We start from the raw sequence: 16,954 nt of genomic DNA on the forward strand, positions 1-16,954 counted from the left end.
AATTAAATTAATGATGATGACTTATCTGTGCTGTGTCTACAAGAGCCTTGCACAACAAACTTGGACAATTTAGCTATACACCGGGGCAACCATCAGGGCAGGAGGGGGGATCTGCCAGGACTGGGGCCAGAAAAAAAAGGGGGTGTGGCACCTCTGGCCAGTGGCGGAACTTGTAGGTAGTGAGCCTAGGTGCAAAAACCCCCCTCCTCCACCCCAACCCAAGTTCACAATTTGCAACACGGCAGTGGGTGACTGGGAGAGGCAGAAGGTGACAGGGAGAGGCAGGAGGAGGCAGAGTGTGACAGGGAAAAACAGTGTGACAAAAGCAGGACTGGGCTCCTTTGTCTTTAGGGTCTGCAATGTACTGCAGCTGCTACACCAATGGTAGTTCCGCTTCTGCCTCTGGCTGCTATCACTGATAGAGAGCTGTTCTAGACTGCACAACAATATGCACAGAGAAGACTTTTTAAAAACAAGCCTTTCCTGCGAATCGTTCCTGCAGGTCTATGGCACTCCACCTACATAGCGGAGGAGTGACGTGAGGTGTTGGGTGTGTTTGCCCTTTTTGTCAGCTCCGGGTCCGTGCAATTTGTGATTACAACACCGGCTCCACCTGTGAAACATGGTTTTACTTCATAACCTAGTGAAAATGGCAAACGACAGAATTAAGACACAAGTGCACCCTATATGAAGTTTTAATGATAGTGTCCTTCCACAGTTGTTAAGGGGGATTAGTATTAAACTTGAAACTCGATACTTGATACAAATAGAAAAGTGCCCATATCAACCAAAAGATTTAATAGCATGTACTAGCAAGAAGTTGATTGGGTGCTGTAGATCTTATATTTTTGTTGGCTAATTAATTAAAGTGAAACTCAGACTCATCAAATGTTTAATGAATTGGTAAGGATGTTGACGATGTAAGCTGCTTAGACCTAAATTTTTTTTACTGCTTTCAATTTCTGTTCATCTCTCATCTCTAACTATGAACTGAGTGTGCTAATGGCTTAATAGCTACTCTGAAAATTGTTAGCATATTTCTTAGAACGTTCTCAATGAGTCCGATCATGGATACTGACGCATTTCACCTGTAATAGCAACATAATGCTTTATGGTGAAAGTGTGGGGGCAGTGGGGTAAAGATAAGTAGGTATATACCTCGCAGTAGTGCTAGTTTATCACACATTTACTGGTTCAGCACAAATCCTTTGGACAGACTGCCTGTTGCACATCAAGATTCATGTCTGTCACACAACAATAGAATTTTCTAATGAATCTACAGGGCCTGGACACAAAGGGGGCCCAGTTCTGGTGTCTATCAAGTATAATGTGTTTATAACCAAAGTTCTGGTTTCCCTTAAAGCATTGTACAGTATATGTAAAGTAGTGTGGCCAGTGTTACGGACACCAGAGATCTGATTGACAGGCAGAGGCGTCCTAGGGGGTGAATGGGGCAGAGGCAGCTGGCGTTCAAGAAAATGCGGGCGTGTCATCCCCATTGCCCAGGCATGGCGAAACCAAGTGCTGTATCTGCGATGCAATTTTACTTGGCCTCGCTAGGCCCTCCTGCAATGGAAGCCTGCGATGGTCCTGATGTTCATCTCAAACTGCAATCGCATTGCAGTTTTAACAATCGCAAATTCAGAAAGGAGGTAGTATGCAGCTTAGCATACGATCAAACCTGAAAGCAGGCCAATATCATTTGTCTGGAAGTTCAATTGAAATGAGTGATGACATTGTATTATTTGCACATCATATAGTGTGTTCCCAGCTTAAGTGGAATTAAAGGGTATTTTTATATTATCCTTTGAAAATGTTGTTGTGGTCTTGTCATGGCTTATAAGCTTTTATGTGGCAAGAAAGGACGTTTCCACATTCCACCCAATATGTCTTCTTGGAGTATGATAAATTCTAGGAATGCTGGTGCACTTTACCTGGGGGAGCTCTTACGCTTAAAGCACTTGTCAAACACGTTGTTTGCATCACCCGGGGCTAGCGCAGGAATTGCTGGCCGTAAATAGTAGTCCATTAAAAATGAATATACACACTTATTGTGGGTGTCACAAGCTACCGTGCCAGGCTTAAGTAGTTAAAGTGTAACCTTTCAGATTAGGTTCAGAGCTGAGAAAAGCTGAGAAATTTCTGCTGAGTTGGTCATGGCACATACGCTCAAAAATGTACAGCTGTTATCAACTGCATTTCTCCGCCAGCTAAATGGCTCTCGTCTGACACTACCTTTAGGTTTAATGAAGGTGGCAAATGGAAAAAAGAATTCTGATGAGGAGTGATAGGCATATGGTCGAGAGCAATTATTTTAAAAGTAATACTACTTAAGGTGGGAAGCCATTGGAAATGGTAGCATTAAAGCGGAGCTGTCTCGGAGAAAATAGGTTTTAGCTAACGATTCATTTAAACGTGTTTCTGTACATTGCTTGGAATATTCTCATTTTAGTAAGCAGCAAGGTGAAATCTTATATGATCTCTTTTATACTTATGAGTCCATTTTGAACTTCTGAAAAGCAATTCACTGTACTGTCATCTTAGTAAATCCCATTGACATGCCTGATTTTTTTGCTTAAAATTTCAAGTATTGTAACTTATCTCAGGAGCCTAAGAGATTATTTCTAGAGCAGAATCAGCCAGCGGTCCATCTACTCCTGGCTCTCTATCATAAACTGTTTTATTAAATGGCCTCTCAATATTACTGCGTTCAAAGTACGATTGTGGAACCCTATATAATGTAAGTTTGTCATTCTCCAATAAGATTTTGTTGGTTACAAAAAAAAGTTCCAATAATATAATAAAAATATCAATGGTAAGACTCGGGAACTAGGGAATACAATGTATGCTTTTAAAGTCATGAAGAACCTCTAATAAGTTTGACATTAACGTTATCATCTTTCTCATCTGATCAAAGAACGATCAATACTATTCTGTGAATGTGTAAATGAATGATTAAATGTCCGATAAAGTCTTGAGCATACCGTAATTGGAAAACGGATTCAGCTAATTTTAAACCATCTTGCTATAATTATACCTTGTGCTAAAATAAAGCAAAAGGGTATCGTCATATGTATATGTAGCCACAGTCTGCCACACAATGGAAGATGCCTGACGAGTCCTTTGCAACTATGCTCGTGTTGGGCATCTTTTTTTGCCAAAATGTGTCAATCGCAATGCAATGCGACTAATATAATATATACAAAATTATGTATTTCGTGAAAGTTTTATTTATTCCTTATTTTTGTATATACTTCATATTATAGTTTGCATTATTCCAGCGGTTCTCAAACTGTGGGTACTGACCCCAAAGTGGGTCCTGATCTTCTCAGCATTGGGTTGCGACTCCATGTTGCTGACTATCAGGCTAATGACTTTTCTAATCTCAGGCAGTGATTCAAGGAGTGTGAAAAATCTATTGAATCGTCTGTTATTTTAGACTCCTCCCATCATGTTGTGCCTCAACAATGCTGCCATGTATGTGAGGTCTGCTGACTACACATGTGACGTGATGACCTTCTGCACTAACTTGCTGGGGTCCTGTAATTATTTTTATTGTCTGATGGGGTCCCAGAGCAAAATAGTTTGAGGATCCCTGCAATGTTCTCTCTATGTATAGTTAGCTTTAGGAGTTCCCATGGTGCCGACTTGACCGGGTGGGTGACGCTATGTTGCACGTTGTCCACATGCTTGTGCCATCATCATCATATTGGCTGCCAGGACACGCGAGAGGCACCTGGAAGATGGAGCATTTTCTATATGTTATGATGGTTGTTATTTATGAATGTTCTTGATAAAAGCTTTATTGACTGAAATGCCTAGATATATCTTTCACACCTGAGGGACTTGTCTGACCTGTTCTGACATGGGCCTCTGGGACTGGAGAGAAGTGGAAGTGTGCAGGCTTTATGGAGTTTTTCTGCATAGTTAGTAGGCTCTCACCGAGAGTATGAGAGTACAGAGCCTGAAGGCTTAACCAAGAGGTGGAGAGTCAGAAGTGGGCAGAGAGGACCACAGCAGGAGTTCAAAACATTTAAACACAGTGTAATGATCCACAATGACCGGGGCTGAGACTTTGAATTGACTAGAACTGAAGGAGTTGATGGAATCAACTGGAACCGAAAGATACAGGAATCTTCTAGAACTGGAGGAGATAGTGGAATCAACTGAAACCAAAGGAGATAAGGTTTTGAATGTGTATGATGAGGACCATCGATGATGAGTCTTACTAGGCATTTCGCAAGCAGAGCAGAGATGAGGGAGCACCTGAGGTGATGGAGGTTGCAACCCTGTATCACATCTAGAAGCTTGAATGGGCTCATACTGATGATAGGAATTGATGATGATAAGGAACCATTAGATGTAGATAAAGTACTGATCACTTACACCATGCTGAGCAGGAGCTGGAAGGTGTACCTATGGATCAGACACTGGTAGAACATCGGTGATAACAGGTACCGATGGTGGCTGGAATTAGTATTGGATCTCCAATGGTAACCGGTAATGCAGATAGTACACTTAATGGTAAGTAAAAAAGGCAGATGGTATCTTTATAGAGTTCAATAGCAATCGATGGTGATCAATAGTAATCTGTGGTGAAGTTCTTGGAATCAGTTGTAACAGAAGTAGCTAGGAATCTGCTAGGAAGGAAGCCAGGCGGTGCAGAGGATAGAGACTTGCACCAAAATTCTCAAATGCTGAGACCACAGTATGCAGCTAGGCTGAGGACATCATTGCACTGGCAATTTGGTAGTGGTTTTCTGACCCCCTTTATAGTAAACAGTGCCAGGTGATTGGCTGCAGTAATCAGATGGCAAACATGTAGTGAAGGATTCACTGTGGAGGATCATGTGACAGAATCCAAGATGGCTGCTCCCATATTTGGATCTTGGAGGGAAACCTGGCGTGGTACTGACAGGCTTGAGGCCTGTGATGATGGTGGAGGAGAGGAGAGCTGTGTAGCGCTATGACTAGTAGGCACTATTGGCAGAGAGGTGTGCAGTACTCTGGCAGCATGGACAGAGCTGAATTCACACTAGGAGTGCCGATTAAGTGCCGCCCTGCGCTCTGCTTGTGAACAGCGCAAATTACCTCTGAAGGCAGACTGCAGAGCCAGCCTGAATAAGCATCTTAGTAGTAAATATGAGTTCTTAATAACCCGGATTGTAACAATATCCTAGCGATATTATTAACCCCTTTAGTAGCAATTCCGAGAATTTTCCGGGCTGTGCCTCAGTGTCCAGTCTGGCAAGCCTGGAAAATTCTCGGGATTGCCACTGTTTAGAACCAGGCACTGAACTCAGGCAGCTTCGGCGCTGCCCGGCTCCCTCCCCTCCGCCTCATCCTCCTCCCTCCTCCCAGGGGTTTTCTATTGAAGTCCCTGGTGCCGGCTGATTGACAGTTCAGCGGCGCTGCCCGGACCCAGGGAGGTACTGTAGTGTTGGGGTTTTTTTTAAGGGAGCGCTCCCCATAAAAAACTCACCCAGTGTAGATTGCTCCCCCCCCCCAAAAAAAAAACAACACATCACTGAAGGGGTTAAAATGTTAAATATAAGCATGCCCAGCACCACAAATGCAATCATTACAGCAAGTATTTTTTTCCAAAATCAATGCACATACTTAAACTTTTGCATTGTTGTATTTATTACTGCATTAACATAAATAAAAATATGTTTTCATCACATTATTCCATCATCCCCCCCCCCCCACACTCTTCCAGTGTAAGCACACTGCTATACTGTGCATTCACATGGGGAACAGAGGGGGGGGGGGGGGGCAATAGGTGGTGGGTGCAACTTAGAGAAGTACAGTAGTGATCACTCCACTACTAGAAGAGGGTAAGAAACAAGTCTGACTCCTCTAAGACACAGTTAGGCTACAGTACTGTACCTCTGCAGGGCACAGTAATCTTCTTCATGTGTGTGGAACCTCTGGTTCTTTTGGGAAGAGTTTCCTCTCCAATTGGGAGAGCAGTCGCTTGCTGTTTACAGTACCTCAGTCTGTTCAGTGTGCCAACAATGTTCTGCTGACAAGACTAAAGGGATGAGCAGTAGGGATGCCAACTGCTGGCACCATCTTAGTTACAGCCATGTAGTTCTCCCCATGTGTGGTGACCCCTGGCTAACCTCCCTGGCAGCTCCACTAGTGAAATGGTACTGCACACATATAGGGCCTGGTCAGAATTAAACCCATGCCCACAGCATTGTGGTAACTGCTGTGCCAAATAATTCATTAGAGACCTCACCAAAAGTAACACCTTAAAATGTATCACTAACACTAGTTTTTGCTGACTTATACACAAGCAGTAGCTGGGGAAGCCTGTATTCATGTTTTCTTGTATTTTTGCACAATCGCACCACATAGTTATGTAACCGGTTAAGACAACTTAAGGTGCATACACACATGTTTTTTGACCAATTTCATTCATTTTGGCCCTTCTGAACGATATTGGTCAAAATATCTTTCAGTATTTATTTATGACGAATGATGATGCACATACACGCCTATTGTTCATCGAGGTTGTTTGTCAACTGTGCATGCAGCTCAATTTGGATATCTTTTAAAAAAAAAGCAAAAAAAGTGTAGCTAGATCGTTTGTCTTTCATCAACATCTTTCATCCAGGACACTGGGTTCAAGGGAAATTGGTCATCGTTGTATTTCAGTGTACACACTGAAAGATACTGTATTTTGACCAATATCGTTCAGAAGGGCCAAGTTTAATGAAATTGGTCAAAAAATTGGCACCTTTAAAGCTGAGCTCAAATTGTGAAATCTGGTGTATGTGTACAAAGAAGGAGGCTGAATGGCATAACGCTAGAACATGGCAGTGATTGGAGAAAATGGAACAGTGAATAACAAAAGTTTATTTGTAATTCCACAGGATCATGATTAAATCAGGTGCGATATAAATAATTGTTATAGTTCCATCTGTAAATTAACATGCACGGCGAATCTGCTTTAGTTAAAAAGATGCGAGCGTGAGACAAGGATAAATAATAGGAATCAACACAGGCAGCAAAAAGGAAATTATAATCTGATGAATATTAGGTCATCTATGACCAGGAGAAGTCATTTAAAACTAATTCTAAGTGAGACGGAAAGACGGTGGAAAAAGAAACATTAAAGAGAACGCGTTTTGGAGGAAAATACATTTATTTTAGTATTAATTTAAAAATGATTATGTAACTTGCCGAAAATATTCTCATTTTGCTAAGCAGCAAAGTACAATCTGATATGGCTCCGTTTATACTTGTAAGTCCATTTGAAACATCTAAAATTCATTATCCTGTACTGCCAGCTTAGTAAATCTCATTGGCAAGCCTGATTTAGGGGATATTTTTCACAAATTTAAAGTTACTTATCTCGAGGACTACAGAGACCATCTTTAGAAGTGAGCCAGCTGGTGGTCCTTCATGTTCCTGGCCCAGTATGATGAGATAGATGGCTTCTTTCCATTGCTGGAACTAAGTTCAGAAACAAGATTGAGGAAATGTGGACTCTGAAAGATAAGAGTGCGATTATTCAGTAAGAGCTTCCAAACGAAAATCATGATCTTTAAATTCATCAATGTATTGCACTAGGGGTCATTCACTAATAAAATAAAGAAATCAATGCAGTTAAGTTGGAAATGAGCTATTTGACTAATGGACAACGTCTAATAAGTAGTCTGACATCACCATCTTTATTTGTGGGATTCTGCATGGATATCACAACATCTGCTATATTCTTGGTTGTACAGATGGTTCATCCTGAGGGTCCCACTTAACTAACTAACATTCCTAATCACCAGATTGTGCAGTGAGTAGAATTCTGTGTTATTTTATGCCACCTATCAATGTGCAATCGCTGAGACCTGGGGTCAATTTACTAAGGCTTCTAAAGATGAAAAGAGGAGATGTTGCCTATTGCAGCCAATCAGATTCTGTCTATCAGTTTGTAGGGTACATCAGAAATGATTAACAGAATCTAATTGGTTGCTATGGATAACATCAACTTGTTTTCATTTTTAGAACTTTAGTCATTTCAACCCATAGGTTTTGATAAGAGCCTATCCCGACAATAAGAAACAAAGTCAAATTTGGCATTGGGAAGATCCCTCTCTGGTTGGGTTTCCTCCTTAAGGTACAGCAGACGAGTGCCATCTGAATACAGCGAAGTCTATCCCAAGCAGCAAGCTATGGAAAGCTAAGATATTCAGAGCTTATTCAATTGTCCCTAACCTAAATCTCTCTATATATAGAACAATATGAATAAGGCTCCTGCAGGCACTTTTATGCACAAAAAAGATATTTCCAATCCACTTGTGCAACCATATATATATATATATATATATTTATACATATATATATATATATATATATATATATATATATATATATATATATATATATATATATATAGCAGTTGTTGGGACATCCATCCAAAATAGCACAAACATTTATTTGTGAATGAAGCTACCCAGAACATTATTATTATGCAATTAAGCTTCTTCATCGAAGACTTTATCCTCCTTTATTATTTCTGTTCGAAAAAAGAAATAGAAAAAAGACTTTAAATTTGTCATCCTTCCCGCTCAGAGCAAACAATGGGGTGGAAGTATCCTGCAGGTATAATACTTGCGGCTTCACCTCTTTACAGAGCTGTATCTGCTGAAGTAGGGGACTTGAAACTCCACCCTCCAATGATCCGCGCTACAGTACACAACCCATCAGCTTATTGCTGATGTGCTGTGTCACTTCCCCCCTGGCCAGCTCCAATGGGCATATGCGAGACGTTGCTACTATCACAAAATCTCACATGAAGCCCAAAGCCAGAAGCCATCACAGCCAGGGACAGAGCTGTCCCTGCGATGATATATGGGCAGCAACACCAACAGCTGTCAAAATGAATGCATGTGTCGGAGTGGTCAACACTATTGATCAGTCATACATTGTCCACAGCCCTGGGATAAACTTTTATCCAGCTCTGTAAATAAAATAACAATGGTAAACTGAAATACAGCCCAAAAGGTTTTTTTTTTCTTGTAAAACTTTATCGTTCTCCTAATATTAAGAAACATGCACATACTGTAGTGTATAAATATTTACTGCCTATTCCGTCAAAGTATATTGCTATGATTTCACTCAATACAATTTAGACTTGATAGAAATAAAAGGCTTGTATGGCAGATTTTATTTAAGCCATTAAAAATAATCAAATGTACTAACAAAACAAGTCAGCCTACAACTAGGCTGAGTGATGCACGCTAGAGCAGCACTCTGATAACGCTTCCAAATGGCTCCTTGCCCCATTACTTGGTGGCCAAAAAACATGGCTTTTTTTGGAGTTAGTTGCATAGCCTCAGGTCAGTGTTCCTTCACCATATGCAAAAATTTAAATAATCCAACAAATCATATTGGGCTCGGAAGGACAAATTTAAATGTCATTTTGATTGCAAAAGTAAATAATTAAAAATCCTAACTGCCATTTAGAAAATCATTTTGATGTTTGTGGTTTTTGTAAAGTGTATTTATTTTTTTACTGAAATACAAATATCTATTTCTTCCAGTTATTACCCAGAGTTTTTTCGGTTAAGCATCAAAGTTTTTATTTTACAGTAATACTGTAAGTGTGTGTGTTTGAAAAATAAAGTATCAGTACTTTTGGTACCGCGCCCCCACTTACGCTCGCCACTTAGGCTTGCCACTTTATAATCTAACTCTATGACCACTTGGATAAAGTATGAGCAAGTCAGTTTAAATAAAATCACAAAAAACTCATGTCAACCTTTTTCTTGTGACCTCTTTTTGACCATGTTGACCCACTACATGCCAACCTTTTTCGTGTGTCAACCTTTTGACTGTATACCAATAGTGGTCAACCATTTGACTGTTGACCTTTTGTATTGTTGACCTAATGACCGCATTCTCAATGTTTAATGTCCCTCCCTACCATGTGTATGGAAAGCTGCAAGGTGCTGTGTGAGGTTTGTTTGGACTACAGTACATGCTGTACATGCAAAAACTGAGGGCTTGTAGTATACTGATGGCGTGTACAGTAGGTGCTTCTGTGCCATGTGGGTGTCTTGATGGCAGTTGGGTCTTTTTGAGAAGAAGTGGCAGGTAGGATTGGCATGTAGTTGAACTCCGTGGTCATGTGTCCCTTTAAATATGTTGGGTTGTCCATCACGGCTATTGGCTGTCATGGAACGCCTTGATGGGTTTTTTTTTTTCCTTTATAGTAGAGGGTGTATTATTCCCTTATATAAGACACATGAAGACACATTAAATGATTGGTTTATGGTGATATAATCATAACAGGTCATGTACACTGTATGTGCGATTAGTAGAAATATCATGCTCTGCAATACTGCAGTGTGTGTGAGCCAAGTGTTAGAAGCTTATACAGTATATCGCACAAACTGTCATCTGCAGTGTCATAAATAAATCAGTGATTTGAATTAATTATAGAACAGCTGGACTGAAACAATATAACTCTATTCATTTTTTAAATCTACAGCCATGAACACATGGGTAGTAGACAATATTTTGGTTTAGTCATTTTATAGGTAATTTAAGAAAACTTATTTTGGCACTTTCAGGCACATCCAAAGAATAAGCTACAGTAGGTTCTAAGAGTTTTCTTTATCATAAATTCAATACACTAAGTTAGTATTGTACTGTGCAATGCTAAATACAGTACAAAGTCTCAGCTGAATTCATCTTAATTTGTCATTCATTTGGCCCTTTCCCTTCATGTGCAAACCCCGGGATCGCTCCAGAGGGGTTGGGCGGGGGGCGGACAGGAGGCCGGCAGCAGTAGAACGCCCAGCCTTTTATAGCTGTCCCCATGAAATGCTGGGCATTCCCCTGGAAACGCAGATGGACCAAAATAAAAGTCCACTGACTCATATTTCTGAAGGGGAGAAAAATCATTCAATAGTCGGTGACATCTAATGATTTCTCTCAACTTCAGCCCTGTACGAGGGGATGTGTTCTTGTTAGCTCGGCAGGGCGGCAGGCGGTGCTGACCTGTTTGCTATGCTGCGAGTATACGCAGCCTAGCGAACAGATCAGAATATAGTATTCAGTATAACATTTCAGGATAACATATTCAGTATATAGTATACTAGTAATTTTGGCTTATATCTGAGATGTATTATTTGCTGTTGTGCTAGGGGACTAAGTATAAACCGGACCCGAACAAGACCCTGGAACGCCGGATCAGACATCAAATTCTACATTCCGGAGCTTGTAGTGTCCGGTCCGGGGATGTCCGGGGGAAGGGGGGGTGTGCCTGTGATGGCTTTCACAAGGGACATGAGGATTGGGAGATTACAGCCTGACGTGCGGTCCGGACCGTTCCAGTTTTTATTACACCCCCGGACCATGCAGGGAGGATGTATTCTCCCCCTTCTCCTCTCCCTGGTGACAGGTGTCAGAGCAGTACCACTGGACAGGACACCTCTGGAAATGCACCCTCCGAACCAGACACTACTGTACAAGCTCCAGAATGACAAATATTGATGAATGGTGCCTGTCCGGTCCGCTTATTACCTATACTCTTGTGCTAGTCCTCTTACTGTACTCTGTGCCTGATTCATATTTGTGGTTATAAATAGACTGTATGTGTGCTACGGCAGCATTGTCACATGTCAAAGTATTTTTGAAATGCCGTTTGCAGTAGGATTTAAATGCAGAGCGAATGTGGGAGATGCATGAAGCAGCATCATGGGCATTTGCTGCACTAGCGCATCATAAAAAATAATTTCACAAATGTGCTAATATATTAACTCTCTGTTTTGCAATCGGAGTTGGGCCCCCGGCACTTACTGCTGTGGCGCTCTCTGTGATTGTTGAGCCCTAGATTTGCCGATGCATTAAAGCCTTCTAGGCTCACATCGGCCGAAAGTGCTGCTGATTTTTCTTTGCCAGGTTCGGCCTGACATTGTACAGTATGTAATTTTTATTAATCATTAAGGGGGGTATTCAATTGTGAGTCACGACTGTTGATCTGTCCCGACAGCCGTATCCCTGGCCCGTTTTCGTTTTGCTCAACAGCATATCACCAGATGGGATTCAATGTCCCGCTTGGCAAATAACGAAAAGGGCGCGTGTCCGCGTAAATGGGCATGGATTGTCGATATTCACCCGTGATCATGTCAATTCACGGCTGCTATCAACAAAACGGACCCGACAGCTTTTAAAGTCAGGCCCATTCTGTCAATCTAAGGAATTTTTATCAAGAAGATGAAGGAACTAGGCGCTGGTATGGGTTGCTTCTTTTACACAGAAAGCTGCTGCTTGGATAAGGTCTATAGTAAACCTTAAAGGGAACAAAACACAATATATACAGTGAAGCAGCGCTGATAATTCTATACCATGAATTGATAATAAATTATGTCAAGTGGGATTGCCTGTAAAAAGTAACAATTTATTTAATATACATACCATAAAAGCATTAACTTTAAAAACAGTTTAAAGTTGTTGAGCAGTAGTGGTGTGAGCCTGAAAGAGATTGGATGAGTCTTCCTGGTATGTAAGTCCTCTTTGGGGGCTTAATAAACTGGGTAAGCAGCTTTTTCATCTCACCAAATTGAAGGGATTTTTCCAGATTGGGTCCAGAGTCCTCACTATGATGCGGATGTGCAAATGATGGTAAGGGGCCGCTGGAGGATGATCACGGACCTTGTGGGGCTTCCCAAAACGTGGTGTATTGTAGATTTCTGCTGTGCCAAAATGGAATCCAGTTTTTGTAGCCAAATTGAGGTAGATGTCTTAGGAACCAGTTGCTCCAATCAGGGGCCTTTTCACTGTGCCACCAGAATACTGCTCACTGTGCCACCAACGCGTTTCACTGAACTCTGTCAGCTTTTTCAAGGTAAAAAAGCTGCTTACCGTTTATTAAGCCCCCAAAGAGGACTTACATACCAGAAAGACTCCTCCAATCTCTTTCAGGCTCACACCACTACTGCTCAATACCTTTAAACTGTTTTTAAAGTTAATGCTATTATAGGATGTATATTAAATAAATTGTTACTTTTTGCAGCAATCCCACTTGACATCATTTATTATCAATTCATGGTATAGAATTACCATTCTGTCGATCTGCCTCTTCAATGCTGTTGGGCAAGACAGCATTGAATAGGAGCCCGTCGCTATTTCCCCTGTCGGAAATAGCAGCGGGGCTTGAATGAAGCTTTATTTAAAGAAGACATACAGACCGCAAGGCAGGGATCAGACTGAATCCCTGACCAACAATTTATAGTGTTGACAATTATAATGTCAATACCACAATGTCGACAGTTATAGTATAATGTAAACATTGTTAATAATGTTAAGCTCGAACATGTCAACATCTGCAGAATTCTCCTGTTCACAATATTACCACCTTAAAAGTCAATATGAGCCAACATTCTTGAGTTAGGCAGTGAGGGTTTAGGGTGAGGCTGGGAGAGTGGACAGTTAGTATAAGGGTTAGCATTAAACATTGCTAAAACCACTGCAGGATCCTTTGGAACTCAATGTCAGTTAACCACCAAACCCAGCATACACCATTTTAGCCACCCAACTGTTATTCACCACTGGATCACCTAAAACTATTTCTCAATATTCTATTTGGGTCAACATTTCATCAATGTCTACATAGTGAATGTCAATGTGTCGGCATCTCCGGCATGTCAACATTAAGACCATGTCGATAATTTACCCAACCCCTCCAGCCCTACTGGAGCAATGATACAGATAATTAACACATACTCTAAATTTCATAATGACATTAATTTACACAGTGCACTGCACAAAAATCTAATCAAATCAAGTTTCCACCACGGGATCTTTGTTCCTGTTCTGCTGCAAAACTTGATTTGCAGAAATTCCACAATAACTCAATTTCACTTCCCTGCTGAATTACCTTGCAGCTCCTCTATATACTGGCCTCCGGGCAGATATTTACGGATTATGCTTCCTGAATATGTGCAGAGATTAAATCGATGCGGTAAAGATGTTTGTATGAAAACTGGCAACTAACATTAACTATCAGCCCAGTGGAAATACTGTAAGTAGCTGCAATGCACATACAGGACTAACATAGATAAATGTACTTCTGTATTCTGAAAGGAAACTTTCCCATCCTGTTTAGTAGACACTTAAGGCCCCCGTACACTACAGCGATTTGGAATTTCACCCGTATGCGATGGATTGGGAAGAGAAATTGGCCTAAATCGGATGTGTTTGACATGCCATCGGGTCCGAGTTGGAGGTCGAACCTGCATGCAGGTCCGACCTCCGACTCGGACCCCCCTCATTGCGTCGAGGAAGAGGGGTCCCATGTGATACATCACCTGTGAAAGCACCGCATGCGATCCTGCTGCTCATGAAGGTCCCGGGGTGGCTCACACCGCTTCAGATGGCCATACACTGCTGCGAAACATCTACTGTACATGCCAGTTGTATAACATGCACATGACCTGTGACCGCACTGAGGGATGTCACGTGCGCACTGCGAACCAGGTGCATGCACGGTACTCCAATAATTGGGCTGCGAAAGTGCAGCCCAGCTTGGGGCTGAATTAGCCCCAAAAAGTGCATTTGCAGAACTGTAACCAGTTGTGTGCGAGCGGGCCAGGAGAAATGAGTTCTACTGCCTCTCCAGGACCACTTTAAGCCCTGGATAGATAGATACAGATGGAGCTGGGCTTGTCTTTGCAGGGGATGGCGATGGCGACGCCAGCCGCCATCCCCCGCCACCCGCCATCTGTATCTGCGAAAGGGGACGCGCGCGCACGAGATGCGCGCGTCCCCTTTCCCCCCGCTTCCCCCGGGTCCCCGTCGGCTTGTCGGCAGTCACCCGGGGTCCCCACCGCCTCCCCGCACCCCCCCTAACCCTGTCCGTCTCCCTGAAGCGGAGACGGACAGGTTCCCTTCGCCCTGCCGCACGGAAACTGAGACGCACGTGCGTCTCAGTCAGATGGGGAGCCGGGCTGCTGGCGGATCGCCAGCGGTGACAGTCTGGCGATTCACCAGCAAGAGGAAGCCCGGCTCCATCTGTAGATAGATAGATAGATAGATAGATAGATAGATAGATAGATAGATAGATAGATAGATAGATAGATAGATAGATAGATTCTGGTATGTTTGCATTATTTATTTGGACCATAGTAAATGTCCTCTGCATTAGACATTGTAGAACTTAGTTAGCTGATAACAAGAAAAATCCAGTGACATTTCAAAGCGTTCTGCTTCTGAACTCTCTCCCCTTCTATAAATCTTGCATGCTCATTATTTACAGTAAAAAAGGAGGCCTGTAGCTGTAAATCAGTCTTCTGGGGATGATCGCTCCTATATTCTATATTCAACATATGTGATGACTCATTATTTCTAGCTGACAGAAGATTGGCTGGCAGATGGTAGCAAGGTGTTGGAAGGAAAAAAAGAGAGAACTTTATAGAAAAATCATTCCGGAACTTAAAAAAAAAAAAAAGAGTTTTCCAGATTTAGAAATAGGGATTTTCCAGCAGTGTTATGAAAGCAACTCTGCCCGTTATACAAAAGTAACACAAGGGGAGATAATTGCTTAGTACAGTAGAAGTGCTCTCCACCTTGCTGAAATACAGATGGGGCAGGTCCCATCTAGGCAGGGGATGGCAATGGCGACACCAGCCGCCATCCCCCGCCAGCGCCATACCTATAGCGAGAAGGGGACGCGCGCACGAGAGGCGCGCGCGTCCCCTTCCGACAGTGCTTCCAGCGATTCCCCCGGGTCACCGCCGGCTTGTCAACGGTCACCCGGGGTCCCCGCCGCCTGCCCGCACCCCCCTAACCCTGTCCGTCTTCCTGAAGCGGAGACAGACAGGGTTCCCGTCGCCCCGCCGATGGAGATTGAGACGCGCGTGTGCGGAGACGCATGCGCGTCTCAGTCAGATGTTGAGCCAGGCTGCTGGCGGATCGCCAGCGCTGACGTTCTGGCGATTCGCCAGCAAGGAAGAGGCCTGCTCCATCTCTAGATACTTATGTAGTAGTCGGGCGCCCAGTGTGCTCTTAGCATACCTCTCAACTTCTACTTTCAGAGGAGGGACAGGTGCGTGCGCTGAAATTAGGGGGCCTGGCTTGCTGCGGGGCGTGGCCTTTAATTGAGTCGTGCCGCGAGGCCACGCCCCCTTTTACGCTGTGGGAGCATGGTCCTGAGGCTCTGCGAGCCTCTAGCCAAGCCCCCAGCTCCTCTGGATGCAGGGGATAGACGCTGTAACTAACGGGGGACTCCCAACTGTCCCTCCCCACCGCGGGACACTGCCGTTGGCATGAGGGATGCGGGAATGTCCACAAAAACTGGGACGTTCCTGCGATTATCGGGACGGTTGGGCGGTATGTCTTAGCGTACTGGGCTATTCTCCTTAGTGAAATCGCATCGCATCGCACGCCGTGTATGGAGCCGTGAGATCCAATGTGATGGGATGAGATGTCCCTTTAGTTAATATTAAGTGCACAAGAGTGCTTATACAATGAAATACCGCATGGGATCGCACCGCACCATACATGGCGTGCGATCCGATGCAATGCGATATTTCATTGTATGGTCACCCATGTAGTTAATATAAAGTGGTTTAGAGTGCTTATACAATGAAATAGCGCATGTGATCGCATGGCACCATACACACCAAAATAATCCTTAACAGAAAGTGAAAGCAAAATGAACTGTTTCAAATTATCTGGATATGGAGACAGGGAGCTGTGAAGACAGAGATTGGAGGTAGGAGTAGATAGGGTCTTAGCCGTCATTTTGATGGGCTTTTACCTAGTAGAAGATAAGATAGTAAACAATAACTGCTATAGATCTTTGGTTTCCTTAATGAAGTTTCAACTGCGGATCCATTGATTAAAATATAGGTTCTCCATTCAGGGGTTGTCCTTGGTGTGAAGAAAGCATTCAGTTTAGCTGTATGAGGATAATCTGAAACCAGCTGAATCAGGTATCATA

General features: G+C 42.8%; 1 protein-coding gene across 3 annotated transcripts in view; it reads left to right on the plus strand.

The window, feature by feature from the left end:
* Positions 1-16,954, plus strand: part of CADM2 (cell adhesion molecule 2) — a 1,292,583-nt gene that overhangs the window by 1,196,089 nt on the left and 79,540 nt on the right. The gene's annotated exons all lie outside the window — the stretch shown is intronic.

Source organism: Crinia signifera, chromosome 2 (genome assembly GCF_055691185.1).
Source record: "Crinia signifera chromosome 2, ASM5569118v1, whole genome shotgun sequence".
In the NCBI taxonomy this organism is placed as follows: Eukaryota; Metazoa; Chordata; class Amphibia; order Anura; family Myobatrachidae; genus Crinia; species Crinia signifera.